Here is a 22,042-nt window from a genome sequence, read left to right on the forward strand (position 1 = left end):
TCGATAGATTTTATATGTCAATATCCCAAAAAGTTAACATATGTCTAGTTTCTGTTAATCCTTTTCTGTAATAGTGCACAATCACTATGAAAAACATTAAGAATGTACGAATTTAATATGATATGTATAGGAAAGTTTGTAGGATCTTAACATAATTAGGAAAATAACTGTGGTCTTGGTTTTGAAATATGGACTATGTTAAAAGAAATCATAGAACAAAAAAAAACTATTCTGAAAATTAGAAAGCTCTAAGCTATGACATTTTTAAGAAACCGACAACAACACATTCTGTTGACACAATAATAATATCAGATGAATATAGAACTATAATAACCTCAACATCTTCAGTCTGGTTTGGGAAAATGGTGGTCTGTTTTAAACATACGTTTAATCAAAATGTGAACATTTATTAATTCCCCTTAGACTCCATCAGAGGTTTTATATTATTATGTTAAAAGAGACTGATATGTTTGACAATTAATTGACTAGGGACAGCTACTTCAAGTACATTCTAATTAATTTTATTCCGGTAAACTACAGCATTTACAAGGAGGTTAAAATATATACCAAGTTATAAGCCAGCCATCAGATATTAAGTTCATTCGAGTAATCAATACGTACAATATTTTATTGTTCTTGTTGTTTGTTTGAAAAAAAGTTACCTCTCTTTCGTGTATTTCGTACGATAAAGTTGTTGTTATGTGAATTTTCGATTACAATATTTTAATCTATATTACATAATAATTTGGGTCATTTGTCTTTTGAGATTACATGTTCTATCAAATGTTTGTTGATCTCAACAGATATATCGGGTCCCGCATTTTTTTTGTCTACCCTAGATCAGGGGCATACATCGTGAAGTCGGCTTTGTAGTCGATGCTTGTTGTCAAATACTGGCTTTCACTGATGTTTGATATGGCTCAAATATTCAGTATCATAGGGATTTATTATTTGTTTATCTTTCTCTTTTTTGTTTGTTTAAATTAAATGAATAGGTTGAGGGAAATTTTATCACGATATGTATATGTCTGCTTCAAATTACATATAGCAAGATGATCTGTAACTTTACAAATAGATTTTTAAAAGGTAACATAAAAATGTATGTATCTGAATTGTTATATTTTATCTGTGTAATGTTATACTCTATTATGAACCCAAATTTGATCTAATTTTGGAATTACATTCTGACAATTGAATGAAAATTAGCCTGTTATATATCATAATCCGGGTGAGATATTACCTTCATTGTTAAATCATGACATTATTTGAAATCGTTAGAATTCTAAAATGGTATCTGTCATGTGTATTAATAACATTTGATTTATTTGTCAAAGGGCGGATTGTTGAAGTTTGCGTTATTTAATAGTGTTTTTCTTCTTTAAAGATGGACAGTTAATCAAGTAAAAAGGAAATATCTAATTTCAATTTCAGATAATTTTAAAAGCCAATTGTCTTTTAATTAAGAATTGAACATGTTGAATGCTTCTTTTTGTAACTTCATTGGGGTGTAAAAGCGTTGACCGAAGTACATTTTGAATGAAGCGCGGAAGCGCTTCATTCTAAAAATGTGCGCCGTAAGATGCAGTCACAGAAATAATAACATAAGTAAGTCGAAATATTTTTCATCTTGAAATTAAGAATTATGCTGAAACAACAAGGGTGACTTAATTCAATATCTGTTTTTTTTTTCTTGAAATCAATGTTGAAGAAGAACTAAAAATTCTGATCTATGATATATTTGATGTCTTCAGTTTTCATATTATAAAGATAACATTCTTTTGTAGGAACACACCAATACCAATGCGTGATGTAGATGATAACAAAGTATTCAAACATAAAACGGGGGTATTCAGAACTCCGTAATCGATACAAAAGCTACACATCATTGCAAAATACAAAACAAAACCACGACAACACGAAAAAGGTTAGTTAGAAAAATAAAACGCATATCAGCACTTATCTTTAAAAGATGTATATAATTTTAGTTGCCTCTGATTGTTAAGTAGACCATGCTTTACTAGTTACACCCGTTAATGTTTGCAATGGTATTTACACGTTAGATGATACCTCTTATTTGGTGATGCCACGCTCGTTTAATTGATGCTTTTGTTTCTGACGATTCCCTGTAATTAGAAATCTTATATCAAAGCAATAAGTATTTAAAATACAATTGTAGTCCATTCTTGTACTTTGATACATGCAACAGACAGTTCCAAGATTGGAAGCTTTCTACATCTTAAACGTCAAAATCATTCTTAATTGACAGATGTAGATTAAGGTATGAGGCCGATTTAACACAGTTTTCTCTATTAAGATGCGATAGAAGGAAACAAGTTCAATAAAGGTACTGTATGTAAAAAGTGGTAAAATATTCTTAAAGCTCGCATGGGAGAATGCTCGTTTCTTTTCCTTTTTTTCTTATAAGCGCTTCTATAACATATGTTAAAGTCTGCCTACATGTGAGTAGTGCACTAACTATGTTGCTGTTTAATGCTCTTTGGCCTGGTTCTTGTCTTTTTCCCCCGTTTCCATTTCAAATTGTAATAACAAACAAAACAAGTTAGTGTGTGTCGAAAATTTGTTAGAAACATGTATTCTTAACGTTACACACATGTTGCCAATTTTGAGCAGAAAGCACCGTTTCTACATTGACAATGTTATTTTAAATGGAGGAATACTAGAACAAATGCTAGAGAAGTCTAGAGTTCCCCTGTCTTATTTAGGAAAATTCAAGTTTGTTGCCTTTTTAACGAAACAGTTAAACTGACTTTATGGAATTATAGGCTGAGATCGTGGATTAATAATTGATTACTACAATATTTGGCATTTTAAATAGGCATTGGAAGCCAGTCCGATAATACATTTACACATTTAAATTCACCCAAAATTATTATATATTATAACCGACCAATCGCTTATTAACTTAATACTGTACGATATTTGAACATTGTGAAATGAGTGATTTCCAATCACCGTGTCCTTAATCAATGCAACCAACAAGTATCGGTTGCATTCCATGCTGTTTATTAACACAAACATTAACATATTAGTATCAGAAATATTTAGATGTCTATAATTGTTCAAGTCTTTACAATTTCAATTATAAAGAAGCAAACACGGGTATATTTTATTTTTAATTTAAAGACGTAAAACGAAATGTAGATGAACAGTTTGTATCGCAAATTACACTTTTACTTTTATCTAGCGTACATTGTATGTTACATTTTCATAGTGATATTTAATCATTGTATTTCGTTGTGTCGTGTTTTAAAAAGGGTAAAAATTGCAATATCATATGTTCATGTTCATTTCTAAATTTGCTTTTTAACAAACCCATTATTCTATTTACTTACAAACCTATCATTTATACAAGCTATGCTATTGGTCAAATCTCAGGATATTCTGGTGTGCATGTGTTCCTGATATAATATTTTATAACAACTTTGGTCGATGATTGTGGTCATTGTCTTTTTTTTAAAACAAAATAGACCTTACACAAGCTACAAATACAAAGAAAACCCCAGGAAATTTAGCTTTACGCTAGTTAGAAAGCATAAATTTTAAGCTGTCGATGTTAATAAAACAAAGAGCAGGTAACAAAAGTATTTGAGGAACCTGACAAACATTAAAGGAATAAGAGTAATTAGATTTGTGTAAGCAATAGATAATTTACCAGACGTGAAATAATCTGAAACGTAAATTATGATCACAATCTTATTTTGAATAATATCAAAGTCAAATATAATTATTGAAGAACTTACAACACGATGATTACCTGATAGTACATTCAATACTAATCGATTTCTATTCATTTCATATGGTTTGGTTAGGAAGATCTAAAGCAGCTAATCTATTGCTATGAAATCCTAAAATTGTTTTACTACTGACTGCTAAATGCATTCAGTTTATAAAATCATCAACTTAAATTTTTCCAAACAATGATTGTGCTTATTATATGGATGAAGTGACACGGAGTGTATCACCGAAACCTTATATGCTATTTCGTAGTTTTTTTTATTACTGCGTTTTCTTAACATGATTTATCACGCTCGATAGAAACAATAAGTGATTTATGTAGTTAAACATTACACAGTGACTTCTCAATGTTTCTGGTGGATTAGATACTTCTTTTCACGTAAAAGTAACCTTTAAATATTGTAAGGAGTATGTACAATAACATGAATAATGAATTATGTAAACAGATGAATTATATCAGCCGTGTAACAATGCAAAAATATTACAATAGTTTATAAATGAATTCATTCTAAAATTGAGCCTCATACGGAAGACGTTTAATTTAGTGTATAAAGCAGGTAACATTATCAAGCAGTGTAAGGCATGCAGGATAATTATAGATATACAAAGAAAAATATGAATGTTTGAAGCAAATAAAAAAATATTGACACTGATCTTCATGCTATCAGACATAAATAAATTTGAATAAGCTGTACATTATCACATATTAATTTCGCCTGACTCACATGGTGTATCCAGTTAAATGCATATGTTGTCGACTTTAAACTTAAACTTTTAATCATTATTCTCATTTGAAATCAATTTTGATTAACATGTAAAGAAGACGACATAAAAAGATGAAATTCTTGCCAACAGAGACATGCATTAAGATCTAAACATATTTAATGGCTTACAGCATAATGTTAATCTCAATCAATCTGGACAATGTATTTTTTTGCTTTTATCTTATCAATTATGATATGAGCACCTCATGTTCTAACACTTATATTTGTTAAGTGTTGTGATGGAGATACGATACAATTTAAAGATCATAAACAATTAACGATACAATCTTTAAAAAAAATGCATTTTTTATGATATACTTTTTCCTTAATGAAATTTTTTTGATCTGATACTAAATAAGAAAAAATGATAATGGTAGCGTATAGCTTCATGTATACTTATTTGAAGCAGGCCTTTGTTAAAATGATAAAACCTGATAAACAATGGTAATTAAAAATCAATTAAATATTGTGAGAATGAAATTTCGGTCTAAAACATATCTCGAGTATATAATATATTTTTTAGAAAAGTTCCTTAAATGGGTTTCTTGAAGTATAATGAGACAGTTCAGTAATGTATGTTTTTCAAGGGTTAACTACAATTTTGAACGTCCTTAAAATTCTCAAATATATCTTCATTTTTTGTGCTGACATGAATTGTCATTGATATGGTTATATTTATAAATTTACTGATTGCAATTTTTTGAAATTTTGGAAATACTAAGGCTTTTCTACCTCAGGTATAGATTACCTTAGCTGTATTTGGCAAAACTTCTAGGAATTTTGATCCTCAAAGGCTCTTCAACTTCGTACTTTATTTGGCCTGTTTAACTTTTTTGGATTCGTCACTGATGAGTCTTTTGTAGACGAAACGCGCGTCTGTCGTATATACTATATAAAGTCCTGGTATCTATGATGAGTTTATTTACTACTGACTGCAACATAAACAAAATCATTATAGGGTAGATTTGCAGTAGTTGGCTTTTAAATGTCAACAATTTTATTCGTTCATTGTATGGCTTAAGTGAAACGTAGAGTACAAAGGAAATCCTATATACGTCAAATGTGATGGCTATATCATGTTGGAAAACCGTTTTATCAAGGAAGTTTTACTCATGTTATTGAAATAGTCCTTTCTCCCACTGTCTCTAGTCGATATATATAGCATTTTTCTAAGAAAACACATTTAAAAATAGTTGAAATGGTGTAAACAGGTATATATAGTCTATGTATTGTTTGGTATAAATCCTAGTATACTGTGTAACTAAATTAATTCTAAAGTTGAGCCTCAAGCGGACAAGTCATAATCTAGTTTATGAGCAGGTAAGACTATACAGTATGTATAAACGTTAACTGCATATACTTAGAATAAACCTCTACAGTTTATTGAGCTTCAGTAAAGATATGGTTATGCTGAACATAAGTATAAACATAAAAATACAATAATTTAAAAAAAAATCATAATTACGAACAAAATATTCATCTTAATCGACAAAAAAATTGAACGAAACATCCTTTCATTTTAAAAAAAAAATAATATCTTAGCATGCATGCCAGGTGTAATATGGGTAATGTTTGTTAATGTTTTAAAGAATAAATGGTATATAAAAACGAAAATATATACATATATAATATGTAGAAAAACTTATAATTCGAGAAACATCACTTCCTTAACGACATTTGTTTTAGTTGATTTAAAGCCAGAAATCGACCTTAACACACCTTTAAAACTTATATTTTTCAAGCACGCAATTATAATCAAAGCAGTACTTTTTAAAGTAAACACCTAAAATAGAGCATTGCTAATATGCTTAATTTAAAATGGGTTAGTAAATACAACAGTTATCCTTTAAAACTGCAATATGGAATATGAAATTAAAAATCGACTATTTCGTGTTTGTAAATTATGTAAATGCAAACAGCCAACGGACGACTCAAGGTGCAGGTGTTTTTGCTGTGTTGATGACTAATTGGTGGCCTTTGGTTTTTTTTCTGCTCATTTATCGGCTTGTTGTTTCTTTGAAAATTGATTTAACAAACATTAAAGGGATACAAATAAACAGACTGATTTTTATTAGTAAATCATAACCACTAGAAAAAATATTAACCTGATACGGAAATGTTGATCTAAACCTTATTTTACGTACATGTATACAAAATAATGTGTTGAGATTGCCAATGAGACAACTCTTCACAAGAGACCATATACATGTAGCACAAAAATCAACAATTTTAGGACACCGTACGGCCCTCAGCAATAAGCAAAGCCAATACCGCATAATCAGCTATAAAATGCCCCGATATGACTAATATGAAAAAAAAAACTAACGGCCTATTGCATGTACAAATATAAACAAACACAAACAAATGTGTAGCACAGCAAAAAAAAAAAACTGCCACAGATATACAAGCTCCTGACTCGAAACTTAAAAAAGAAAAAGAACGATAAGAAATGTATAGCACAGAAACAAAGACAACCAGTGAGTTGCAGACTCCTGACTTAGGACAGATACATAATAACGTAATACAAGTCGGATATAATGTTTTAAGAGTTTAATCTATATCACGGTAGGTATAGTGTTTGGCTAGAATCGTGGTTTTTCGAGTGATTTGGTCCATTTTTTTCAAGTGTAGATCGGGCTTTTTCGAGTGATAAAACATGCGATAAGTTTAATTAACGGATATTTCGTAATTATAATAGTTTTTAACATTACTACCCATCTTATATTGAATACTATATATGTTTGAATCAACAAAGAAGCTAAATTTCCTTGTATTTAAAACAACAAATCACTGTTTGTTATTGTCCGGGTTTTTTCTAGAGCAACTGTGAAAGCGTCCGGGTTTGTAGACAAATGGTCCGGTTTTTTTACAAAAAAAATAAGGTATTTTAAACTTTAAAAAATGATCTTTTTCTAGTTTATAAAGGTAATTAAGTGAAGGACAATATCATATAGTCCCAAAAAGTCATCAACAACATATGAAAATGAATCTTTTTTTTTCAATTTAATGCAAATTTTCTGTTTTGACAGCGTTATACAACTACTTTTCAGTGCTAAAATCAGCAATGCAATGAATAGTTCATTAGCCTAAATATGATCCTTAGGCAATGATAGACAAGTGCAAAATGTGTATATTGTATGCTATCACCAGCTAGATTGTCCAGTGTTTCGAACGACACCAGGAACAACATTGTAATGCCTTGATTAATATTCATATTTTCCATTTTTTAGACACTTTTCTTTTATTGAAAGGAAGTTATCATGGCGTTTAGTTGCTGTATGACCAATTGTTATATTTTACATAATCAGAGTCCTCCTCATAGTTGTAGCATTTAGTCGTTTTATAGTTAACTAGTTCAAAACCATTCAAACGAGAAAACTAACGGTTAAGGGGTGGGGTGGGGTAGAAAAAAAGGAAAAATTTAATCGAAAGATATATTTATGTTTCTTGCCGAAAAAAGTAATAAAGTGGCGAAAAATATATTGTTTTGGCGAAAGAGATTGCTAAAAAAAATAATTGCCCAGGGGGATACCCAACTTTGGACCATATAGGTATACATAAGAAACGATTCAATAATACAATAAACTTTTCTATAACAATGACGGTTACATGAAATGTTATTTGATAGGTCAAAGGCTAACCATAACAGCACAAGTTACAAGTTGTAACCCATTGTTAAACAGTTGAACTCTTGTTTAACAGTTCATTTAGATATTTTTGGAAGTTATCTTTCAAGTCGATATTTTGCTGTCCAGTAATAGTTATCCTGTGAGGTCCTAATACTTATATGGTCCGGAACACTCACATTAGGTTGTTGACATCCCGGATAAATACTGTACATGCCATTTATAAGATGTGAGAAAAAGAATATATGCAAATGAACGATACTGGTTTCATGATAAAATGCAAGTGTTGATACACCATGTGCCTTGAAAGTACCTAATTTGAGCCTTTATTTTATAATTTTTAAACGTAAACACATAACATTTTTAGCTATCAATATAAGAAATGTGTATAATCACTCTATAAATAAGGACACCCTTGAAAAAGCCCGGACTGTTCTCGAAAAAAACCGGACATGAAAAACTGAATTTAGTCTCACAATGTCTTTTTCAATGCAATTACAATATTTTTTGTAATGTGCCTGTATATCTAAGGATATATAGATTCCATGTATGTATTTCTGTCGACATTTGCATTGGTATGTGTAAGAAAATAGATTTATTCGGTATTTTTTTTTAAATGAAAAGCAATGTCAGAATGATACTATTTTTATATCTCAAATACTCATATATCATGTATTACCTTGTATATCAAACTCAAGCTTCTATATCACGTCTTGTTAGAAAAGAAGCCTGTTTGTTTACATTATAAATCAATTTCACTCGAAAAAAAGTTGTCACACTCGAAAAAGCGCGATCAAATCATTCGAAAAACCACGATACTAGCCGGACACTATACCTACTGTGTTTACGACTTAGATTGAAGGTTGTCTCATTGTCAAATACCACATATTTCTATAGATATAGGAAGATGTGGTGTGAGTGCCAATGTGACAACTCTCCATCCAAATAACAATTTATAAAAGTAAACCATCTATTTTAAAAATGATTATTTTACAAAGGGGAATGACAGCTTTGAAAATATTCAGATCCATTCCAGGTTTGATTGTAACATTATATAAAATCACCTGACACGATATGTGCAAACAGTGTTGGTTTGATGTTAGTAAAATCGCCATTAAACATTTTAATTGCGTTTGTCTATATTATAGCTGCAGTGACACGAATAATTTCACTGAAATCTGTTTTAAATAGTTTCTCGTGACCATGCGCCTAGATGCGTATCATTCTTGGAAAACCACGACTAAATGAAAAGCTTTAGTAATGAAAAAAACGTATTATTGGTCGTGTTCTAGTTGTTTGAATATCACTGAAACCATTTGTACGTCATATTTCATTACTGCGTGGTTTAAAAGCGACACAATTTCGTGTGTCATGCAGGAAAGGAACATCGACTTATTTGTAAAGATGTATAATTACATTAGAGTATGTTTTCATTATTATACGTTATGTTGATTGGCTAACTTTCAATTAAAAATGAATTGCATGTATTGAAACGTACATTATGACACACGTTTCCATAATGATGTGCACGGGTAAATAAAAGAAAAAAACTCGACAGTAATCGTGTCTTCATGGTCATAACGAAAACATGTAGTTATAAGTATTTAGAAGTTCAAAAAATTGTTTTTAATGGTCAGAACATATATTTTCATACATACTGTTCACGTTTTATTTTAAATGTGTTTTAAACAACAGTTAAGTTTGTGCTTTATTGAACACGAGATGGTATACAAAGACGTATCCAGTAAATTGTTTATCAGTTCAATAGTGCGAGATCATTTTCACGTTGATATTATGTAGTGGAAATGAAACCAAACACATAATTTAAAAAAAAATATATAATGTTGATTGGCAGTTTCATGTATTTTATTCATATTCTTAAAAAATGATGTAATGTACTACATTTATACTAACAATGTGGTTTTTTTTTCAGCAAGGTTCATAAAAATGATGATTGTCTGTGTTCTTTTCCCCTTTCTTCTGTCAGTTATTTAGGCTGTTGAGGGTATGTTTGTTTCAGTAATTCTTTAATTTCTTATTGTTTTTTTTAATATCATTATTTTAGACCTAAGTGATTTACCTCATCAATGTTCGTTTATGTAAGATTTGTAATATATACGACTTGTAATAAAAATTTGAAAGGAAGATGGATAAAAGAGGATAAAAGAGGGGCAAGATAAAGGAGGGATATTCAAACTCAAAGTTTGAAAATTAACTGAAAACGCAATGGTTAAGAAAGAAAAAGTCAAACTGACAAATAATAGTATACAAGACATGACATTGAAAACTAAAGTCTAAGTAATACGAACCCCAGATGATAGCAGATGCTGCAAAAGTGTATGCAGATTCTGCTGCACATGTGACACCCGTCACAAATCCGCTAAATAGTATAATACGGTAAGCACATTCGTGAATAGAAACGGATTGTGTAGTTTAATAATTAGTGACATATCCAATATCATTTGTGAAACGGATATACCATACAGGTCAACCAACTCGTGATGGCGTCCGTAAAAATAACGAATAGACGATTTCAACTCAACCATTTAGAACTCATGGTTTAATAGCTTACTCGTGTTACTTGTGAGCGGCAACCCTCTAGCGAGCAAATCAAGATAAGGAAATATAAGACCGGGAATATCGTATCAATTGAAAAATTAATATTCCGTAGGAAAGCGCTGAAGGATTGTTGCTTCAAAGATATGAACAGTTCACAATTTGGAAGCTGGAAACATCTCTTTTGTCGTAAAGTTTTGTTATCAAGCGACCCTCATTGTGAATTGCTGGATGTAAGTCAAGATATGAGGAAGATTTAACTGTATCTGTTGTATCTCTAATCTTTAGTTAAATGGGATAGATGCGTTCAACATAATAAGCCCTGCATTTTTCCTATCCTACTATGGATTAGTCAGTAGTTGATGTTTTTCACTTTTTCAATGATATAGTGTGTGATAATGAGTAAAGTAGTTAATCTTAGACTTTTATCTTTTTAATAGTTACACGCATTTACAGAGTATGGACTTGTCATATTGTGTAGAAACATGGTTATTGTTGATGACTATATATTCCTCAAAGTATGCATATGTATATACCATTATTTATACATCAGTTGACTTTTTAATTTTGTTTTCCAGTATGCTCCAATCAGCCAGCAGATATTGGATTTCTTATTGACGAATCAGGAAGTGTCGGTCAAACTAACTTCAATATCAATCTCGAATTTGTCAAGAAATTTGTGGACGCCTTTGATATTGGGAACAGTTTTGTAAAAATTAGTGTATTTGCGTTCCATCAGCTTATAGGGAATGGTTTTTATTTCAGTTGCTGCAACGATAAAGCCAGCATTAAATCTAAAATAGACAATATAAATTTCAATTCCGGTAATGAAGATTTTGAAATAGCATTAAATTTCGCACGAAACAATATGTTTCAAACCTACAATGAAACTCGTGACTTCTCACTAAAAATCTTAATATTTTTCACAGACGGTCGATCTTCAGTTCAAGATAGCGGAAGTTTACTTCATCAGCTTGGAGTCATTGTGTTCGCAGTAGGTATCGGAAGTAATGTTGACAGAGATCAACTCAATAAGATAGCATCAAATGAAAGTTATGTATTTGTGCTGCCAAATTATTCTGCCTTAGTAGGTCAAGGATACAATGATATACTTTCAATGGTTTGCACTGGTAAGTTTTTAAAATGAATATTATAATTCAAACTAAAAACTTGGAATGATTTTCATTAAATGATCACTATAGCAAGTGGCCTTCATTTATTATGAGAGTATATAACAATAATAAAAAAGAAATTATGATCGTAGCTCCACAAGCCTAACTATATACATTCTCATCAATATTTTAAGTATGTTAAAACACTTGTTTTCAAATATTGTTTTGTAATACGTCATAAGATATATGTATGGGTCTTGCTTTAATTATGATTTTTAAATGGTGACCAGTCCACTTCTGTGAAGCAACATTAAGAAGCATCTTCACTTTAAGTATGTATCTGCTTGCTAGTAAATACACCATGACACATGCATCCGGTCATGATTTATCGAAAGAGTGTTACTGTTAACAATCAGGGTTTCCGCTAGTGGTTGCCATTTTCGCATTTTGCAAAATAAATGAAAAATATGACGATGACAGATTTTAGCAAAATATTTTTTTTACAGTTTGTAGTCATCCTCTCTAATATTCTTTTCGGGTTTCACGGACTTTTCCCTGGTCAGACAAGACTACTATTTTAACTTGAACAATTCACGCTTAACTATTTTGACAAAACATCAATAATTAGGTGTCTGTACTTAAATATAACTTTCAAAAACAATAAATTAATACGTAAAGGTATTGCTTAAACTCTTTAATGAAGTTATTTTGTTAGGTGGGCCTCACATGTCACATAAAGGACTTGTTTTAAGGGGAATTTATCAGAATCGTTTAACGATGCATCTGTTCAGCGCAACGTGTTAAAACTCATTCATTTAAAAAATAATGCGAATGAAAAGTTTAAATGTTTAGAATTATAAAAGTGTCTGATTTTAGATTTAAATCATTTAACTAGCTATTATATATAGAGAGGAGGTGTTCGATATACTTTTTGAAGATATACCCCGTGTTCTAAATGGTCAAAACTGACGATTTGATGATTTACATTTTAAATGTAAAGTATTTTATTTGAAAGTAAATGCTTATGATGAGTATTTATCAATTATAATGTACAAATTCTGAAGAATATTATTTTCGCAAACACGAGATTCAACGAGACAAAGATGACTTACGTTACACAACAATGAAAGGTCAATCCCTTTTTTTGTTGTGGTGTTATGTAAAGTCGCATGCGTAAAGAAATACATAGGTTTCACATTTATTTATGAAATTCTTCCTTATACATTATAGGTTTAAAGTATAACGATTATCATAATAGATATTCTTTTATCAATTCATTGAACACTGATATAATTAAATTTTAGAATACTTCCGCTTACCAAATAACAAAGGCATGAAGTGCAATCAATATTTTGTATATATGCCATATCTGAAATAAAAAAATGTCTAACAAAAGATATAGCTTTGATTTTGGTGAATAAAAGTATAATGGTTATGTACATATTGAGTAAGATATTTTCGTTCATTTTAACAGTTTCATCTGCAGATTAAAATACTTGTATATACATATATCATGATGATAGAGAGTGATCTAGTGAGTGTACATTTGTCAATAATTTCCGTAGTTTTCGATTAAAAAAAATTCTTCTGAACTAATTAAACTAGATGCTCTCAAGAGCCTGTGTTGCTCACCTGTATTTCCTTATGCTTTTGAAGTCGTGTGAGATAAGGTTAACATGTTTAACTCCGCCACATTATTTATGTATGTGCCTGTCCCAAGTCAGGAGCCGGTAATTCAGTGTCGTTTGTTTATGTGTTACATATTTGTTTTTCGTTCATTTTTTTTATACATACAAGGTCGTTAGTTTCTCGTTTGAATTGTTTTATATTTTCATATCGGGGCCGTTTATAGCTGACTATGCGGTATGTGCGTTGCTCATTGTTGAAGACCGAACGGTGACCTATAGTTGTAAATGTCTGTGTCATTTTGGTATCTTGTGGATAGTTGATTCATTGGCAATCATACCACATCTTCTTTTTTGATATTAACATTATAATAAATAGTATTAAATATTGGATATTATTAGATACTATAACGATATCTAAGATAATAACAAAAAACTCAGGGGCAGCAATTCAACAATGTGTTTATCTGATAAACATTTTTACCCCATGTAGGATTTGCTCTAAATGCTTTAGTTTCAGAGATATAAGCAAAAACAGGATTTTATCCATATGTTCTTTTATTAGCCATTTCGACCTTCTTGGTTGGCAGGCTGTGTCATTGGACCTGTTTTTTAAACTAGATACCCTAGTAATGATTGTGGCCAAGATTGGTTAAATTTAGCACTGTAGTTTTAGTGAAGAAGAATTTTGTACAAATTACAAAAAATGACGAAAAAGTTGTTAAATATTGATTATGTAAAACATAACTTCTAAAGGGGTCAACTGATAATTTTGGTCATGTTGACTTATTTGTAGATCTTACTTTGCTGAACATTATTGCTGTTTACAGTTTATCTCTATCTATAATAGTTTTCAAGATAATAATCAAACTGCAAAAATTTCCTTAATAACCAATTTTAGGGCAGCAGCATAACAACAGGTTCTCGGATTCGTCTGAAAATTTGTGAGCGGATCGATCTTTAGTAGAGAACATTTATATCGTCGTAAGATTTGCCCTAAATGCATTAGTTTGGATTATATAGCTCTACATATTTTATATAAACTTTGGATTTTACATATTTTGGCCACGAGCATCACTGAAGAGACATTATTTGTCGAAATGCGCATCTGGTGCAGAAAAATTGGTACCGTTAATGTTATTGCAAAGATATAAGCCAAAAACTGCATTTTACACCTATGTTCTAATTTAAGCCATGTCGGCCATTTTGTTTGTTAGGCGGGGTCATCGAACACATTTTTCAAATTAGATACCCAAATAGGGATTGTGGTCAAGTTTGATTAAATTTGGCCCAGTAGTTTCAGAGAAGAAAATGCTTGTATAAGATTACAAAAAAAGACGAAAATGTGTTAAAAATGGACTAAAAAGGGCAATGACTCCTTACGGGGTCGGCTGACAATGTTGATCATTCGACTTATTTGTAGATCTGACTTTGCTGAACATTATTGCTATTTACAGTTTATCTCTATCTATAATAGTATTCAGGATAATAATAAAAATATGCAAAATTCCCTTAAAATTACCAATTTAGAGGCAGCAACCCAACAACGGATTGTCTGCTTCGTCTGAAAATTTCAAGGCAGATGTATCTTTACCTGATCAACAATTTTACGTGTGTCAGATTTGCTCTAACTGCTTTGGTTTCAAAGATATAAGCAAAAATATACATTTTATTCCTATGTTTTATTTTTGGCCATGGCGACCATCTTGGTTGGTTGGCCAGGACATCGGACACATGTTTTAAATTACATACCCTAATGATTATTGTGGCTAAGTTTGGTTAAATTTGACTAAGTAGTTTAAGAGGGGAAGTTCTTTTGTAAAAGTTGACGGACGACCGACGAAGACGGACGACGGACGCTAAGTGATGACAAAAGCTCACTTGACCTTTCAGGTCAGGTGAGCTAAAAAAAATAATTTTTCAGCTCTTTTGTCCAATCCATGTGAACGAATTCCACAGCGGTATCAAATTCAAGGCACATGTGTTTGGAATGGTGGCGCCAAGTACACATGTCTGAGTCCAGATGTCTTTACAGGTAATAACTGTCAAACAGGTTTGCGTTTTCTTAAAAAAATAGACAAAAAAGACTTGAATTGTTATGATATTTGTTTAATTCTTTATGTTTCATGTTATAAATGCTATGACACCAATAACAGCAGGATCAAGGATTTCAGTTTGCTGAATGATTACAAATTTTATATTATATTTACTCTATTTAATGCTATTTCTAAATTTATTTGATTTTTTTTTCATTTTAAAACTAAATCTAGATTTGTTTATAGAAGTTATAATTTGTTTATTTAAATCAAAATAAATCCATAAATTAAGATAATGTTCACTTGTTTTGTGTTTGAATGTTGTATTTAACGCTATTATTTTAAGAAAAAAATTCAGTGTCAGTATATTGGGGACTACCTTAAAATGATAAAAAAGCTTTCGAGTAAAAGCATTTTAATTAACAAATTATATGACTAATAAGGAGAACTAATTTAATAATTTAATATTCGATGCTGACTTTAATCTACATTTATTTTAATTCAAACTGCATTTCTGGTATATTTAATGCTTTTGTTAATGATTTATGTTTAATGCATTTTAACTATTTCTTTAAACACTTTCTTTATTATTTATCTTATTGTAATTTTGTAATGTGTGTTGTACGAAAATATGTTGTTCACACATATGTTATATACTTTTTAATACGTTTATTTTTTACTTTCAAATGTATGATTAAAAGCAAAGGCTGATTCAAATAACGCAAATAACTAATAGTTGATTTAACTAAAGAAGACAACTCGATTAAGACTTACGGAACAAGCCAAAGTGATCAATATTTTCAACGATTGAAAGAAATTTTGTTTTTCGTATTTGTCATTTTGAATAGGTAGTATACGTATCTTCTTTACCATGTATTAAAGTATGCTGACAGTTTATTTAACAGCTGTAGCATTACTAGAAGACAGTTTCGTCGGTTTGATCAGAAAATAATATCCTTAATAATATGAATATACCAATGGCAGAATAAAGAGAGATAACGAAAGGCATACCACAAATTAACCAAATTGGTATGTTTTTTTTATTATTGCTTTGAACTGACAAAGATAAAAATAATGTTACATGAAAAAGACAAGGTTTTGTGTTGAAGACCGTACTTTGACCTATAATAGTTTTATTTTACAAAATTGTGACTTGGATGGAGAGTTATCTCATCGGCTTTCATACCATATCTTTTTGTTACTATATGTTATTAAAGATTTTCGACTACTAATTATATAAACAGTGGGATTCATTTATGATCCAATATATTGAATCTAGTTTTGTTTCTATTTTGAAATATTTATAAATGGCTTTAAATTAATGTATTTGGGGGAAACGTAAGGTAAAGAAAATATGGATCTCCAAGAAAAGTTTAAAACGGAAAGTTCTTATCAATTGACAAAATTAAAAGCTCAAACAAAGAGATAACAGTTAAAAACTGGTTTTATAGCTAGCGCTACCTCTGACTTGTATGACAGTATCATAAAATGTCAACATCTTGACAGCAATGTGTAAATAAAACAAATAAAAATAATCATGATTATAGGTAAAAGCTGTCAAATATAAGAACACAATAATCAGCATTGTGCTATAATCTGATTGACCATTAAAGCAAGCACATATGTAATCGAAGATAAACACAAATGCATATGAATCTGGCGCGTTACCAAAAACGAACGAAAAAAAAATATATACCATACGTACAAGAACAAAAATGCGTGATGCATCAGTATTGAAACGATGATGATCTATCCACAAGTGATACCGACAGACTTTATGTATTGATGAAATAACTGTTTTTCATATAAAAAAAAAGATCTTAAAGCAAACATACGCCCTAAGCAAATTAAGAAAAAGACAAAACACATGTCTTTATCCAATTGTATGAAACAAAGGGAAAGCAAATTTGAATTCTTTTTTTGCAATATGATTTTGCCACGCATACTTCAACCAAGTTTTCTGATAAAGGAATCAATGTGTTGCGAAAACTGCCAAACAATAATTTTAATTAAGAATATTTTTAAGCTTGTTGTGAATAAGATTTATACTACTTTACTATTTTGAATATTTGATAATGATGGACAAAAAAACAAAAGACATGTACCACATACCCTTTTCAAGCCTGGCATAGTCCATGTTTGTATCTCTCCCCTTTAGAGCACCTCAAATGTGTTTTCTGAACTCCTCAGACAGCAATGACTTTCTTGTATTCCTTTACTGCCAGAGGAACAGTATGTCAGTGTGTTCGATTAATTCAAGCATGTGTTCATTGACTTATCTCTTTTATATAAAAAAACGAAGATTTTCTGTCTATTCTCTTTTGTTTACAGATTTTCAGAGTAGCGTCATGAGGGAGTGACGAATTATATCGAGCGAGATCATAGTTGATCATTTGACGTCTAGTTGTCGAATATCCTGACATAACTCAAATGCAATCTCATAGGGAGAAAAATGGGCTACTGCATAAAGCATGGACGCATTCCTGAGAATTCAACACCAGAATAAATTGACTACAGAACAATTCGATTTCTGACAGTTCTGTATTTTTATATTCACCTGATGTGCTATCATACTTTATTATATTAACTTAATACAAGTACCTGATACTGATAGAAATTGTGTGTATATTTAAGATTTAGTGTAAGCAAATGTTTTGAAATATGATATCATGCATTTAATACATAATTGATTCGTTATCAATGCTTTTTAGTTGTAACTTGGAGAAATATATGTTTACGGCAGATCATTTTAATCAGATTTATAACTTGTATGTTAATACGTTCAATGTATAATGGTAAATATAAGCGATGTTGGTATTAATGGATCTAATTAAATGTATGTGCCGAATTTTATTAATTTCAAATATCATGAACTAAAAAAAAATAAGATAGATTAACATAAATGCGTAAAAGATAGATATCCGCGTGTAAGATAAAATGATTTACTGATAGTTGATATTGTTCAATACATCAAGTTTTATTCGATTACATTGTCATTTTTGTTGCGAACCATACACAATTGCACAATATTTTCAAACCTAGGTGCAAAGACGGCGCTGTAGCCGTACTTGTTCTACAGTGCAACTGGATAAGTATCCCCTTGGTCTGAATACACTGTGACGTCAAATCGAATTGTTATATCAGTCCACAACTCATATATTGAGACGGCAATTTGAAACAAAATTATCCGTTAAGATATATGATAAAGTGATTAATACATGATAAAATCCATATTACATACTGACTTTGTACAGACTTTTTTGTTTGTACGAAATAAAGAATTAAACATGGTTTTATAGCACACAAAACCTCACACTCGTATAATCATATGATTTCACATGATGAAAACAGATGTGAGCAAAACAAACCATATATATTAGATACAATTATTAGTAACTGTGATGCAGCAGTCAATAATCTTAATCCTCTTAAAAATATTTCATAAAAGAAAAAATGGCATATGCATTTGATGTAGAGATGAAATAAAATCACAAAACTACTGAACTCTTAGGAAAGTTAAAAACGGAGAGTCCCTTATTAAATTGCAAATTCAAAAGCTTAGACACATCAAACTGATGTATAACAACTGTATTTTTTCTTGCTGTGTACAGAATTAAGGCAACAGTAGTATACCGCTGTTCGAAATTCATAAATCGATAAAAAAAAAAAATCCCGATTACAAACTAAAACTAAGAGAAACACATCAAATATAAGAGGAGAACAACGATACAACAGAAACAAAATACTAGAATGCAACACCAAGAGAAACAAACTATGATATAACAACGCCCATTTTTCTAACTTAGTACAGGACATTTTAACAAAAACTGGTGGATTGAACATGGTTTGTGGCTAGCGAAACCTCCCACTTTTATGTCAATGTTGAATATAAAATTTAAATGACAACATTATATGACATCACTACAATTAAAATAAATGGGAGAACATACATGTACAATAGAGAGAAAAGAACACAAATAATAGCCATTAAAAGGTACCAGGCTTATAATTTGATACGCCAGACGCGCGCCTCGCACACACAAGACCCACCAGTCACGCTGTGATAAAAAAGATGCGAAAGCCACAACAAACACAAAGTTAAAGAGCATTAAGGACCAAAAGTTCCAAAACGTTATGCCAAATACGGTTAAGGTTATCTGCCTGTGATAAGAAAAAAAACCTGAATATTTAGAATAATTCATACTTTTGCAAACAGTAAATTTATAAAAATGACTATATAATACATGTAGATATGCATGCTAACACCGAAGTGGTGACTAATTACGGAATAAAAACCAACACGTAAAACAACCTAAATCATCAGCACATGAAAAAAGCACAGCCGAACAACGTATTTCAGGCATTATCCTATTTAGACACATAATATATACTATACATACAAAGTTCATAAGGTAAATGCAAAACAAGAATACAAAATAAAACCATACCACAATTATAAGTTTTGTATGATTGCCAATGACGCAACTATCAACCAACTTTTTTTTAATAAAGTGAATGTCGCAATCAATTTCAACCGTACGGCTTTCAACGATTAAAAAAACCCAGACCGTATACTCCGCTCTAGATGGTCCTGCCATGACACATATGAACGAATTTAATTCAGAAAACCAACGGCCTCATCTATAAATAACAAGTTTAGATAAATGACAGACAAGAACCAACGTCAACCACTTAAATGCAGGCTCCTGAATTTAGACAGACACACACCCATGACACAGAATATTGAGGGCTTAACAATGCTAATGAGCTCTCTATATTCCATTTATCTCGGGTAGTGTATACACAGTGTAACATAAGAAACACTGTAAACAAATAAACACGTAGGACTAATACAAAGAAGGACATAAGAAAAAAAAATACAGATTGTGGTAAGATATATTTATTTTTCTCATCTCAAACATACAAATACACAGAAGAAGTATCTGAAAATACTCGCAGAAGCTAACACCTAGTTCAATTTACAGCTAACAAAATCAATATCTCAACCAATTAAAACAATATTCAATATTTAATTACAGACTTGGTAACCTTTTAGAATTAGGTTTCTTCAGTAAATTAATAAGATCGTATCATCAGGATTTGCAGGTTAGGATAAAAACATCACCGTAAACTAAAAGATGTGCTTACACGAAAGTAAAATGATAAAGACGTCAGTATTTAGAATCTGTTCTTGAAGACCATTATGTATTATTTGTGAAGTTGAAACAGAATACTCATTTAGAAAGTCTTGTTATATTCTAATGAACTTTGTTGAGAAAAGATGATGAGTCGTTCTTTTTGATCAATCAATTCTAAATCTGATAACATGTATTCATATTTGCTTTTAAAAATATAACACAGACGAAGCGATCTTAATTGTTGAAAATTTGAGGAAGTGATCACATCAAACAACGTATATCGTGTATTAATTGTTAATGAATGTACATATCAATCATAATCATAATTCGAAATTCTTCGCAATTTTACAAATTACATCATAGTAAAGGTACATACCATATTGTATCGATATAAAAAATACGGAGATGTAGTATGCTTGCAAAGAAGCCAAATATCAACAGATGAACAAATAAAGTCAATGTACAAAATTAGATAAATTCCTACGCCTTTAGTGTAACATTGAATCTTTTATGTGGGTAATGTGAAATTCAAAAAGTTATCAAAGGTACCAGGATTATAATTTAGTACGCCAGATTTTGGCAATACATGAGGAGACATGCTTAATAAACCATTGTAAATCACAAATAATTCTGAAGTGATTTTATCAAACAGATTTTTGACTGTGTGTTTTTTTTATATTGAAAGATCGTTATTTACAAACTTAAGGACAATATATCTACTTTATTCGTAAATTTTCAGCGGTGAAATAATCATAGCATTACAACAAAGATACACGTTTATTAAACACATACATTTCATAAAAGTAGTGTCTATAAATAACCACGTGGTGTATCTCTTAATTTCACAAATTCAAATAGGCATTAAGTGACCAATAACGACATCGCTGATGGTGTAATTTTATAATTAACTATCAAAGATTCAATATCTCCATTTAAGCGACAGTCCTAATAAGTCTTGTTATAATAATGAACTATATGAAACTGAGAGTATCAACCAGATTGAAACTTAACTCATTTTATACTTTTTATTCATAATTATACTTTTTAAAAAAATTAGTTTGAATGTCCCTCTGGTATCCTTCTACCCTCTTCAAAAATAATATACTATTAAAACAAACTGTATTTTAGATATATGCAAAAAAGGTTACTAAAAAGTAAACATTAGGCTGCATTGTATGTGGGAGATGAGACTAACGACATACCCACAATTGTTATTGTAATGTTCACATTTATTTATAAACTTACCTTGTCAAAAAGTAAATGCGCTGTTTTATCTTGTGTATGGAAAGAGAGGTAACTCTGTAAATTTTAAAAATAAAACTACCGGAAAATATTGATTTACTCTGAAATGGAGATTTATCAAAGGCTTGTATACTTTAATCTACAAAACCTCCTTAAAATTATTAATGTTTAGACTATAGCTATAGGC

At 30.5% G+C, this 22,042-nt stretch overlaps 1 long non-coding RNA gene across 1 annotated transcript; it reads left to right on the forward strand.

Annotated features, from left to right (window-relative positions):
* Positions 1-5,752: 5,752 nt before the first annotated feature.
* LOC143052190 (uncharacterized) lies at positions 5,753-18,591 on the forward strand. The gene is made up of 5 exons (XR_012971028.1): positions 5,753-5,840; positions 10,080-10,151; positions 11,281-11,832; positions 15,364-16,504; positions 17,807-18,591. It is a non-coding gene; the product is annotated as an uncharacterized LOC143052190 (long non-coding RNA).
* Positions 18,592-22,042: the final 3,451 nt, after the last annotated feature.

Source organism: Mytilus galloprovincialis, chromosome 11 (assembly GCF_965363235.1).
Source record: "Mytilus galloprovincialis chromosome 11, xbMytGall1.hap1.1, whole genome shotgun sequence".
Lineage (NCBI taxonomy): Eukaryota > Metazoa > Mollusca > Bivalvia > Mytilida > Mytilidae > Mytilus > Mytilus galloprovincialis.